Below are 13,128 nucleotides of genomic sequence, written 5' to 3'. Positions count from 1 at the left end.
CAGAGGTTAAAATGAGCAGAGCTGGTGGATCACACCTATAGTTCAAGAGCACAGAAGACATTACTTGAAGAACTTAAATTCCACAAGGAATTTATGAGTGCATGTCAGTCCTGGGTCTTGAACTCAGGCCTGAAATAGAAATACTTTTTTTTCTTTTTCTTTTTGTTTCCAGTCTGAGTGCTTGAACTCAGGGCCTAGGAGCTGTCCCTGAGCATCTTTTGTTCAAGGCTAGCACCCTACCTCTTGAACCACAGAGCCATTTCCAGCTTTTCCTGTACGTGGTACTGAGGAATCAAACACAGGGCTTCATTCATGCCTGGCAAACATCCTACCACTAAGCCACATTCCCAGCCAGAAACATTTTTCTTTTGGTTTTGTTCTGTTTTGTTTTTGGCCAGTTCTGAGGGCTTGGAACTCGGGGCTTGACTGCTATCCCTGGCTTCTTTTTGCTCAAGGCTAGCACTCTGCCTCTTGAGGCACACGACCATCTCTGGCTTTTTCAGCTTATATGGTGCTGGGGAATTGAATCTTGGCCTTCATGCATGCTAGGCAAGCACTCTACCACTAAGCCACATCATCATCCCAGAAATATTTTTCTCAAAGGTAGCACTCTAACACTTGCTCTCTTTTGGAGGTCAAATGGAGATGAGTCTCATGGATTTACTTTCCAAACCTCAACCTTCAGATTTCAGGTTCCTATACAGTACCCTCAGATACTTGTCTTCTATGAGATTCTTATCTTCAATGAACCACCAAAAAGTAAACGAAGCCTTAAGTCGAGCCGTGGCTCAAGGTATAGAGCCAGGTAATCTTAAGAAAACAAAACAAACAAAAAACTCAGACACAGAAACCCTTCTGTGAGTTCAACCTAAAAAAAAATAGCCAGGTTCTGAGTTCAAGCCCTATTCAGGCATAAAAAACAAACAAAACAAAATAAAATAAATAATAAAATAACTCTGGGACAGTGGCTAGGCCCTGAGTTGAAGCTATAGGACCAGTATCAAAAACAAGACAAAAAAGGTATTAAAATATGACTCAAAGTGTGGAGCCTACACAAAAACACTTAAGAGACACTGGATAGTCCCTGATAAGCCCTAGGACAAACACCCCCCCACCCCACACACACACCACACTAAAAAATAAGAAAAAGGGGAAAAAAGCCAGAAGTTTAGCTGTCGCTCAAGGTGTAGAGGCTGGTAGCCTTGGACAAAAAGCAAAACAAAACAAAAACTCAGGCACAATTCCTCTCCCTTGATTTCAAAGCTAGGAAGAATGCCATGTCTGCGGTTCAAGTCATTACTACCGGGACCAGATAGAAAAGACAAGACAGAAGTTAATATGTGGCTCAAACCATAGAGACTGCTACCCTTGAGGGAAAACAAGAACATCAACAAGCCTCATGCAAGAATCAGTGCTGTTTCTCAAGTGGTAGAGCATTAGCTTTGAGCACAAAGAGGTTCAGGGACAGCCCAGGGCCTGAGTTCAAGCTCCAGGGCCAGCAAAAAAATAAAAAAAAATCCCTCAAAAGCCTCATGCATAGTGGCCCTGGCCTGATTTCAAGCCTAAGAAGAATGACTGAGTCCTATGTTCAAGCCCTAGGATTAGCAACAACAGCAACCACAAAAATAACTAAGGGACAGGGATGAGGCATGAATTCAAGGCCTAGGAACAGCATCAAAAATAAACAAAAGAACAACAAACGAACTCAGGGAGTCTCTCTTTAGCTCCTTTGCCCACTTAATTGGTTTACTGGGTTTGGAGGGGGTTAGCTTTATGAGGTCTCTGTAGATGATGAATATTAGGCCTTTGTCTGTTGCTGTGCTGGTAAAGATTCTTTCCCATATGATTGGCTGTCTTTCTAGTTTGGTGGCTATGTCTTTAGCTGTACAGAAACTTTTTAGTTTGTAGTAGTCCCATTTGTCGAGTCACTCCCCTATCTCTTGTGCCCCTGGGACTATATTCAGGAAGTTCCTTCCTGTACCTATGAGTCCTAGAGTCTCTCCTACTCTGTCCTTCAGGAGTTTCAAGGATTCAGGTTTGATGTTGAGGTCCTTAATCCATTTTTAGTTGATCATGGTGCATGGTGATAGGCTAGGGTCTACTTTGAGTTTTATACATATGGTTGCCAAGTTTTCCCAGCAAAGTAGTTGAAGAAGATGTGTTTTTTCCATTGTATGACTTTAGATCCTTTGTCGAATATCAGCTGATTGTAAGAATGCAGCTTTATTTCTGGGTCTTCTATTCTATTCCATTGGTCTTCAGGTCTGTTTTTATACCAATACCAGGCTGCTTTTGTTATGATGGCTCTATAATAGGGCTTCAAGTCTGGTATTGGGATTCCTCCTGTGCTGCTTCTTTTGCCTAGAATTGCTTTGGCTATTCTAGGTCTTTTGCTGTTCTACATGAATTTATGGGTTGTTTTCTCTATTTCAGTGAATAATGTAGCTGGGATGTTGATGGAGATAGCATTGAATTTGTATAACATTTTGGGCAATACGGCTATTTTCACTGTATTGATTCTGCCTGGGAGGTCTTTCCATCTCCTGGTGTCCTCTTTGATTTCCCTTATTAGATTTTTATAGTTCTCATTAAATAGGTCATTCACATCTCTAGTTAGGTTAATCCCTAGGTAACTTGTTCTCTTTTTAGCTATTATAAATGGTATTATTTCCATAATTTCCTTTTCTGCTTGTACATTGCTAGTGTACAGACAAGCTGCTAATTTTTGCGGGTTGATTTTTGTATCCTGCTGCTTTCCAAAGCGGTTTATTAGGTCTAGGAGTTTGGGGACTAAGTTTTTTGGATGCTTCAGATATAAGATCATGTATCTGAGAATAGGGATAGTTTGATTTCTTCTTTGCCAATGTGGATCTCTTTGATGTCCTCCTCTTGCCTTATTGCTAGGGCCAGAGATTCCAGCACTATGTTGAATAGAAGTGGGGAGAGTGGGCAACTTTGTCTTGTTCCTGAGTTTAGGGGAAATGGTTTTAGTTTCTCTCCATTTAATATGATATTAGCAGTTGGTCTGTTGTATATGGCTTTTATTGTTTTAAAGAATGTTCCCTCTTTTCCTGTTGTCTCCAGGGCTTTCAACATGTATGTATGTTGTATTTTGTCAAAGGATTTTTGGGGATTGACTGAGATGATGACGTGGTTCTTGGTCTTAGCTCTGTTGATGTGAATTACATTTATTGATTTGCGGATGTTGAACCATCCTTGCATCTGTGGGATGAAGCGTACTTGATCATGATGTGTAATTTTCTTGATCAGTTTCTGGATCCTGTTAGCTAATATTTTATTGAGGAGTTTTGCATCTGTGCTCATTAGTGATATTGGTCTGTAATTCTCTTTTTCTGTTGGGACTTTGCCTGGGTTGGGGATGAGTATAATATTAGCTTCATAGAATGAGTTTGGGATTTCTCCCTCTGTTTCTATTTCATGGAAGAGTTTGAGGAATATTGGTATTAGATTCCTTACTGAAGGTTTTATAGAATTCATTGGTGAATCCATCCAGGCCTGGGCTTTTCTTTGTTGGGAGGCTCTTGAATACCTCCTGTATCTCAATATAGATTATTGGTTTATTTAGTTGATTATTTCTTGATTCCGTTTGAGCAGTTTATACTTCTCTAAGAATTGATCAATCTCTGTAAATTTTTCGTTCTTTAGTGAGTAAAGGTTCTGGAAATAGTTCCTTATGATTGTTTGAATATCCTGTGTATTTGTTGTAATTTTTTCCGGTGGAGTCCCTGATCTTACGGATGAGTCTCTTCTCTTCATTTTTTGTAAGTCTTCCAAGGGGTCTGTCAATTTCATTTATTTTCTCAAAGAACCAGCTTGTAGTTTTATTTATTTGTTGAATGGTCTTTTTATTCTCAATCATATTTTTATCTTCTTTAATCTTTGTGATCTCTCTCCTAGTCATTTTAGATTCAATTTTTTTCTTGTTTCTCCAGTCATTTTAGCTGCATGAGGTTATTTACCTGTTCTGATTCCATTCTTTTAATGTGTGCATTGAGGGCAATGATCTTGCCCCTCAGCACCTTTGCTGTATCCCATAGGTTTCTTTGTGATGTATTTTTATTGTTGTTGTGGCTTATGAATTTGTTAATTTTGTCCTTAATTTGCTCTGTGAACCAAGTGTTAGATAACAGTGAGGGGTTTACCCTCCAAGTATTTGTGTAGTCTCTGTGGTATACTTTGTTATTGAGGAGTACCTTGATCCCACTGTGATCAGATAAATACATGGGTTAATGCCAATACTCTTGTATTTGCCGAGGTTCTCTGTGTGGACTATGACATGATGTATTTTGGAGTATATTCCATGGGCTGCTGAGAAGAATGTGTATTGGGTCTCTGTAGAGTGGAATACTTTGTACAGATCTGTGAGATCCATATGGGATATGGTGTTACTTAGGTCTTCGGCTCCCTTGCTAATCCTCTGTGTGTTGGATCTGTGTCTTGGAGACAGTGGAGTATTAAAATCTCCCACTATGATTGTATTTGGGTCTATCATGTTCTTTAGTTCTGAAAGAATTTGTTTGACATATTTAGGGCCTCTTTTGTTCGGTGAGTATAAATTTATCACCGTGATATCTTGATTCTGGATTTTTCTTTGTATTAAAATGTAGTGTCCTTCTTTATCTTTTTGAACTGATTTTAATGAGAAGTCTAGCTTGTCTATAATCAGGATGGCCACCTCTGCCATTTTGGTAGGTGCATTTGCTTAGAAGATACTGCTCCATCCTTTCATTTGGAGCCTGTTTTTGTCCCTTGCTATAAGATGGGTCTCTTGAAGACAAGAGATAGCAATTTTTTGTTTACGGATCCACTCTATCAGTCTGCTCCTCTTTATCGGAGAATTTATACCATTTATATTCAAAGAGATCATGGATAGGTGTGGTTTTTCCCCTCCTATTTTCCTGTTAGGCTGTCTTCTTTCTTGTCTTTATTGAGCTGCTCTTCATTTTGGGCTCTGGCTATTGTAGCTTCTTTCTGTTTCTGTCTGAGGGTCCTGTACATTTTCTGTTGGTGGGCTTCCCCTCTTAGAATTCGCTGTAAGGCTGGATTTTTATTCACATATTCCTTTAGTTCCTCTTTGCTATGGAAAGATCTGGATTGTGTTCTTCCAGGCTCTTCGTGCGTGGTAAGTTTGTTTGGAGAGGTCTGCCGTGATTCTGATCTTTTTTCCATTGTAATATAGTTCTTTCTTTGTTTTGGCTGCGTTCATAATTTGCTCCTTATTGTTGAGATCTGAGGCCTTGATTATAATGTGTCTGGGGAGGATATTCAAGGGTCCGGTCTGCCATGTGACCTATATACTTCTGTTATTTTGGTGAGGTTTTCCCTTTTGAGATAGGGGAAATTCTCTGTAATAATTCTATTGAATGTGTTGTATACCTCTTCTCTGGTACTCTTTTCTTTCATCTATTCTGATTATATGCAGATTATATCTCCTCCCTGTCCACCATATCCTGGATTAGTCTGTCCTACCTTCTCAGGTTGCTGAAATTTGGGATAGCAGTTCAAAGCCAGCCTGGGCAGGAAAGCCCAGGAGACATGTTTTACTAAGTGGTGGGCTTGAACTTAAGGATTTTTCTCATGGCTGGAGCTATGCTCCTTTCTGCCACTGGGTTGTTAGTTGGAGATAAGGATCTCATGGACTTTCCTGCTCAGGCTGGCTTTTAAATGAATCCTCAAATCTCAGGCCTCTCTGGATTGCCCCTAGCTTCCCATGAGATATTTATTTCCTATTAACCAGCACTAAAAAAAAAATGACATAAATTGATTTGTGTCTCAAGTAGTAGAACCTACTAGCCTTGAGGGGAAAAAAAAACAAACCCAAACCACACAAAAAACTAAGAAAAACTAGCTAGGTCCTCATGTTTGAACTCAGTGGCAAATACTTCCAAGGCTTACTTTACATTTTAAAGCACACCAGAAGCCCTTTTGTATCACTCATTTTTTCCAGTTATGGTCTTGGTTCCTTGCCCACACATTTATAGGCACTAATTTTTATAGTTACATGTCACAAGTAGCAAACAAGATAGGCGCATACCACCAGAGCCATCCTTTTATTGGCTAAAATAATATTTGATGATGCCTTTGCATGGGATGGCCTAGAAACAAGATGTTTCTCATTTCACCCTCCCAACTAGCTAAGATGCCACATGTGAGGTAGTATGATTGGCTAATTTTTAACTGCCAGTCTTAAATTTAAAGAAGGAAAAGGTACCTTACTAATTCAGTGAACAATAACTCTTCTAAGAATCTCTCCAAGTCATCACCAATTAACCACCAAATACAGAAGTGGACCTGTGTCTCATATTGTAGAGCACCACCATTGAGTGAAAAATCTCGACAGCCCTCAGATTGTGAGCTCAGCAACAATGTTATCAACATAATAATATCAATAATAATACCCATAATAAAAAGTTCTCATCAGACCTTCCTTGAACGAATGGGATATTGTGGTTACTGCCTATTCTAGCTAAATGCGAGGCCTAGGCAGAACTGTAGTCTGTTAATGATCCCTTCTCAGAAATTATCCAGTTTATAAAATGTAAGAAAACGAGCAACTTCTAGTGTGTCTGCCTCTGTGTCTGTGTGTCTATGTGATGTAAAAGTAGAAAAGCCATGGCTACAGATGCTACTCAACCCCCCTATTTCTTGCTAAGTCTCTGTAGACAGACAGAGGGGTGAAAAAATGTGAGAGGAGGGGATAAGCTAGCAATCTCTCCAACTCTGGAATGTAAGTCCACTGTCTTCATCTTGAAATGCAGTCATGGCCAGGACATAAAGGCTGTCTGAATACTTAAAATAAATATGGAATTGGGGAAGGCCTAAGAAGCCTGCAATAGGCCTCTGGATGAAATCTCTTTTCCCAGAGAGAAAAGATGTCTTCAGCAGGCTCCCAAAGGCTCCTGCTTTCATTTCTAACTTCTCTGGAGGCCAGCATACGAGAACGTCCTCTGAAGCCAGCTATAGCAGGAAAAGTCAGTACAACTGTCTCCAATTAACCACCAAAAAATCGTGAAGTACAGCTGTGGATCAAGTAGTGGAGTGATAGTACTGGTTAAAAAAAAAAAAAAAAAGCATAGAAGGTCAAGGATGGCAGTCAGGTCCTGAGATCAAGACCTCAAATAGGCAAAAAACTTTATTCATGAGAGTATAAAGGTAGAGCTTTTAATTTAAGCAAACAGTTCAGACCTTATTAGGAATGACTGGGTTGTATAGCACTTGGAGTCCTGGTCTTGGTTTGCCAGCTAAGCAATCGTGAGGTAACAGACATGTTTCTAAGAGCCTCCAGAATGTATTTAATTACTTAACTAGATAATGGCATCCACCTTGGCTCTAGGAATTCTAAACTTAGGTCAACCTTTCTGTATCTGAGTAAAGGAAGATGGTATCTTAACAGTTTCATTCAAACACTATAAAATAGAGCCTGTGAGTCATTTTCTAAGCAGTTAAAATGAATTTGCTTTTTGTAAAAGCCATTTTTCTTGAGCCCTACCTCTAAAAGAATAATTCTCAGATTCACCAAAAATTAAACATTCTTCTTTTGAATAGTTTATTCTTGCATTCCTTCATTCCTTTCTTCTTTATATCCTTCATTCCTTGCTTCTTTCTTTCCTTCCTCTCAGGGTCTGGGAGCTGCACTCCAGCATCTTTGCTAAGGTTGGCACTCTACTGCTTCAGGTACACTCAGAACTAAATAAACATGTCCAATCCAAAGGGATGTAGCCATTTAAATTATCCTTCAAAGTAAAGGAGCAAAAACGATTTTCTAAAATGTGGGAAAATACGGAGCAGCCTGAGATCTGAGGATCATAGTTCCAAATCAGCCATTGTAGTAAAGTTGAGCAGTACTACAGAAGACTTTAATTGCTAAACAGGCAAAACTGGAGCTAGGCCTGCAGAGGTAGACTATCATCATAAACTGAACCTCAAGGAAAACCCTGAGGCTCTGAGCTTACTAGCTTGTAGAAAAAAAGCAAAAACGAAATATGTTGCCATCTCGTGTACCTTAAGTGAGATATTATAGATCTTGTTCATAAATCCAGCTACATAGGCCTAAGAGCACTGGGATCTCTGAAACATGCTTTGAGACTTACTAATGGTACCTAATTTGCAAGAATGTATGAAGTAATTACAAAGATTTAGGTACTCTGGGTATGGCTCAAATTTAGGGTATCTCTATATTAAGGGAAAAGCTATAGATTCATCACCAGTAGTATCCCCTGTGTTGTTCAAGAAAACAAATTGAAAAGTAGTTCAGAGACCTCAAATTACAAGAATGAGAACCTTAAGTCTCCTGCTACGTGTAACCATTACAATCACAATAAATAAATGAAAAGGGAAGGTTTTCTTCACTTACTCTTACTTACCCTAACAAATCCGATTGTGTTCAAAATAATAAAGGCAGAAATGTGTCTGTTGATGCTAGATTGTGGTCAGATGAAATTTATAAGGGATAGCAGAGGAATTGCACCTCTCTCTGTGGGGCCCCTGCAGTAACTGGAAAGGACAGTACTATTGAAAATGAACTCAAGGGTTACCTGCCATCCATGTACAAGTCCCAGGGACCAATCTCAAAAAGTGTAAAGGAAGAAGGTAGAATGAGATGAAGTATTCATTCACAACTAGACAAGGAAAAACAGTTGAGTGAAAGAAAAATGGAAGATCAAAGAAACGTGTGTTTTTTTTAATTTTTGTTTTTCAGTTGTAGGGTTTGAACTTGGGTAGCACCTCGGCACTCTCTCTGAGCTGTTTCAAAGAAGGATGGTACTCTACTACTTTGAGCCACAGCGCCACTTCAGTTTTCTGGCCTTAAATTGGCAATTCATCTAACTAGGATGGCTTCAAACTGCCATCCTTACATCTAAGCTTTCTGAGCAACTAGGATTATAGGTGTGAGCCACTTGCACCCCGCTAAAAATCAATTTTGTATATGATCTCTACTAAACCAACTATGTCAGTAATCGGTTCATTTTTAATAAAGTAGCATCATCAAGTATGACATCAAAATGCATCTTTGAAAATTTCAAGTTCATATTGTTAAGCATGTATCAACATTATGTTTGTACATTCATAAGGCCACTTTCTTTTCTTATGATGTTTGTAGTAGTAAGGTTCAGGCCCTGGGCTTCACACGAGAACATGCTTCACCCCTGAGCCCCCATTCCTCATCTCTTAAGTATCTGACAGATGTAGCAGGCCTGAAGATGGAATTCTGGGCTTGAGGGCTGTCCCTGAAGCTCTTTTACTCCAGGCTAGTGCTCTACCCTTGAGCCACAGCTCAACTCCCAGGTTTTTGGTTGTTTTGTTTGGTGATGAATTGGAGATAAGAGCCTCAAAGACTTTCTTTTCACTTGGATCTGTGATGCGCAGATTTGAGCCTCCACAATACTTTAATATTACAGACATTATCCACAAGCACCTGGAGGGCTGAATGATTTCTATGGTCTACAGTTCTTTGGCTGTGATTTTTTTCCCCTTATATTTAATTAGTTTACCAATAGAAGTTCATTGTGATATTTCTACATATGCATATGAATTCATCTTTATTCTATTCCCTTCCTCGTCCCTTTTCTTAAAATAAAATCAGCTGGGCTAGGAATGTGGATTAGTAGTAGACTACTTGCCAAGCATGCATGAAGCCCTGGGTTCATTCCTCAGTACACCATTTGAAAAAAAAAAAAAAAAAAAGCCAGGAGTGGCACTGTTGCTCAAGTGGTTGAGTGATACCCTTGAGCACAATGAAGCTCAGAGACAGTGCCCACAACCTGCGTTCAAGCTCACAGGACTGGCAACACACAACAAAGAAAAAAACCAATGTCATCAATTTCTCTCTCTACATATATGGATATATTCATATACACCTTCCGTTACCTTCTCTATTCACCCACCCTGCTGCCCCTGGTACCTATATGCTCAACAGATACTATTTTACATTCCTGTTGTTTGTCTTAAAAAAATATTGTTAAGGACATGCACAAAGGGGTCAGTTACATAAGTCAGGTATTGAATGTTATTTTTTTGTTTGCTTTTTGATTTGGCTGCCAGTCCTGGAGCATGGACTCAGGGCCTGAGCACTGTCCTTGGCTTCTTTTTGCTCAAGGCTAGCACTCTGCTTCTTGAGCCATAGAGGCACTTTTGGCTTTTCCTATATATGTGGTGCTGAGGAATTGAACCCAGGGCTTCATGTATGTGAGGTGAGCACTCTACCACTACGCCATATTCCCAGCCCTAATGTACTTCTTTTTGAGCAGTGCTGTCATTTGTTTTTTGTTAGTTCTGCAAATTGGCTTCACTTTGGTATTTCACAATGCATATATTTACTTTCAACAGATGAATCACTCATTTTTTGTCCATCCCCGACCCCACTTCTATTACTCAAAGTTTTCAGTGAGTTTCTATGTGCAGTCTTTATACACACATATCATGTATATCAGTGTTATTTTCTGTCATATTCATTCCCTCTACCACCTCCTTCTTGGCATCCTCAAATAGATCCATTTAAAATACAAGTTTTTTTTTTAACCAATTCTGGGGCTTGAACTCGGCATGGGCACTATCCCTGAGGTTACCAATTGAGCCACAGTGCCCCACTTCTGATTTTTCTCTGCTTATGTGCCACTGAAGAATCAAACACAGGGCTTCATGCATATTAGGCAAGCACCGTACCACTAAGCCGCATTCACAGCCAGTACTACTGGTTTAAGGATATAATTATACATATGACATACACATATTTGCATATGTATCTTTTAAGATCACATTCCACTTATGAGAGAAACAAATAACTTTGCCCCGATAAGTTTAACTTAGTTAATTAACAAGTTGATATGCAGTTCCATTTACCAATGAACGACGTAATCTTTGTTGTTTATAACTGAAGAAGGGTACACTACATATGTATGCCACATTTTACTTCCTTTTATTATCCTCAAATAGTTGTACTAAAGAGCTGCTATTTAACAAATCATGAGTACAATATATTGATTAATGTCACTCCATTCAATAATCTCACACATCCTTCGCCTACCCACTCCTCTCCCTCTTCTTCAATTTGTAAGATATACATTGCATTCCTGGCCACATTCTCCCCCTCTTCGCTTCTTTTGTTTAGCAAATTCCCCTTGACCCAACTTTACTACTTCAAGTACCCACTTCCTGGCATTTTGAAAATAGAAATTTCAACCCCTTGTAAGGGCACTCTGCTTATTTTTTTCTCTTATTCCTTCTGCCAACCATCATATGCTAATACCAAAATGGAAGTTGAGTTGTGGTTCTTTTATTAAAGTGACTGACACAAGCAGTGAGAGCCTAACCAGTAAATGTGTAACTCTTCAAGTTGGGCAAGAGTTCAGGCCTCTAGCACATATTCCTGACTTTCAGTAATAAGAACCTGCTCATTCATAGGGAATAGCTGGTAAATGACTAGGCTAGTCATAATAGAAGATCAAAATACCCCAATAGCTACACCCATGTGATCACATAAGATGATGCCAAGCGAAATGAACTCCATGTTACATAAACAAGAGTTATACCACTGTTGTAAGTATCATGAAAATGCCATGTGAAACCATACCTTTTGTATTTTGTGGGTTTTTTTCTTGTGTTTGACTGATTTGTTTCTCTTGTATTCCCTTCCTATGGTTGTACCCCTGGTACCACTGTATCTCATCTGAATACCCTGAACACTGTTTATATGGGTATTAGAACTGGGGAAGGAAAAGGGAATATCAAAATTGAAGGACAAGGGACAAAAAGACAAACCATTACAAAAGCAATAGTTACAAAACCATTTGGTGTAAATTAACTGCACAACTATTGGTGGGAGAGGGGAAAGGGGAGGGGGAGGAATGAGGGAGGAGGTAACAAGTTGAACAAGAAATGAAGAATCCAGAAATGGACCTGTGACTCAAGTGTAGAGTTTTACTCTTGAGCAAAAATGCTTAACAACAGTAGGCTGAAAGTTCAAGCTACAGGACTTGTACCCACAAAGAAAAAGTGTCCCCACATGTGTGTCCTTTCCAATTCTCTCAATGTTTCATGAACTAACTTCAGAAGAAAAGGTGAAGAGACAGATTTAACTACAGTGCACATTCTGGAATAAACAAGGAATGGTGTCTTCCATCAGACCTTCCCTTCAAAAAGGGAACTGGACATAATAAGTCATTTGTCTTATAATAAATACATGGACCACAAATACAGTGGGAGCACGGGAGAAATGGATGCTCTCATGTTCTTGGCTACAATCATGATAGCCTTTTCCAATCTTTTGCTTCCCACACCAGCATGGAGATGATCTATCTCCAGTCTGAAAGGGACACAGCTCTTATTTCTGAGAAGAATGTATAAAATTACCCTGAGAAATCTTTCTTCTTATAAAAGACACAAGTCAACAACTTCAATCTTTTAATTACATGTCAAGTATGGAAGTAATTAATGCTCACCACTTCTGTCCAAATCCTTTGGATAATATTCAGGGACATCATCCCCACTCAACACAATGAGAGGATGAGAAATGCTGGGATAGCGAGATCCAAAGAGTTAAGAATGGTCTCCCATTTCACCTAGGTTACTTTTGCCATGGATTTCTCAGTATGATTTACAGTCTTTTTTTTTTTTTTTTTTTTTTTTTTTGGCCAGTCCTGGGGCTTGGACTCAGGGCCTGAGCACTGTCCCTGGCTTCTTTTTGCTCAAGGCTAGCACTCTACCACTTAAGCCACAGCGCCACTTCTAGCCGCTTTCTGTATATATGTGGTGCTGAGGAATTGAACCCAGGGCCTCATGTATACGAGGCAAGCACTCTTGCCACTAGGCCATATCCCCAGCCCTTACAGAGCTTCTTGACAAATTTTCCTACACTGGATTCCTTTCCTCTAATGTTTGCTGAAGGTTGAATTCTGGTTGAAAGACTTCTTCTAAAGTTTACATTTACAGGGTTTCGGTCATGTGTTCTGGTATCTCAAACCTGTAGAGATGTGACTTCTGGGTAAATGTTTTTCTACATTTATTATACTCAGTTTCTTTCCTGTATGTGTTCTCAGATGCACTCAGGCCAAGTTCTAATTAAATCTCACTGTGTAATTGTATTCATTAGTTTTCTTTTGTACTATGTGA

The 13,128-nt window shown here is 39.3% G+C and overlaps 1 protein-coding gene across 1 annotated transcript in view; it reads right to left on the bottom strand.

Moving 5' to 3' along the window:
* Nucleotides 1–13,128, bottom strand: part of LOC125366476 (zinc finger protein 717-like) — a 158,830-nt gene that overhangs the window by 32,001 nt on the left and 113,701 nt on the right. The window lies entirely within an intron of this gene.

Source organism: Perognathus longimembris, chromosome 17 (genome assembly GCF_023159225.1).
Source record: "Perognathus longimembris pacificus isolate PPM17 chromosome 17, ASM2315922v1, whole genome shotgun sequence".
NCBI classification, from domain to species: Eukaryota; Metazoa; Chordata; class Mammalia; order Rodentia; family Heteromyidae; genus Perognathus; species Perognathus longimembris.
The sequence above is the reverse complement of the archived record's forward strand: the minus strand, read 5'-3'. Positions and strand labels throughout refer to the sequence as shown.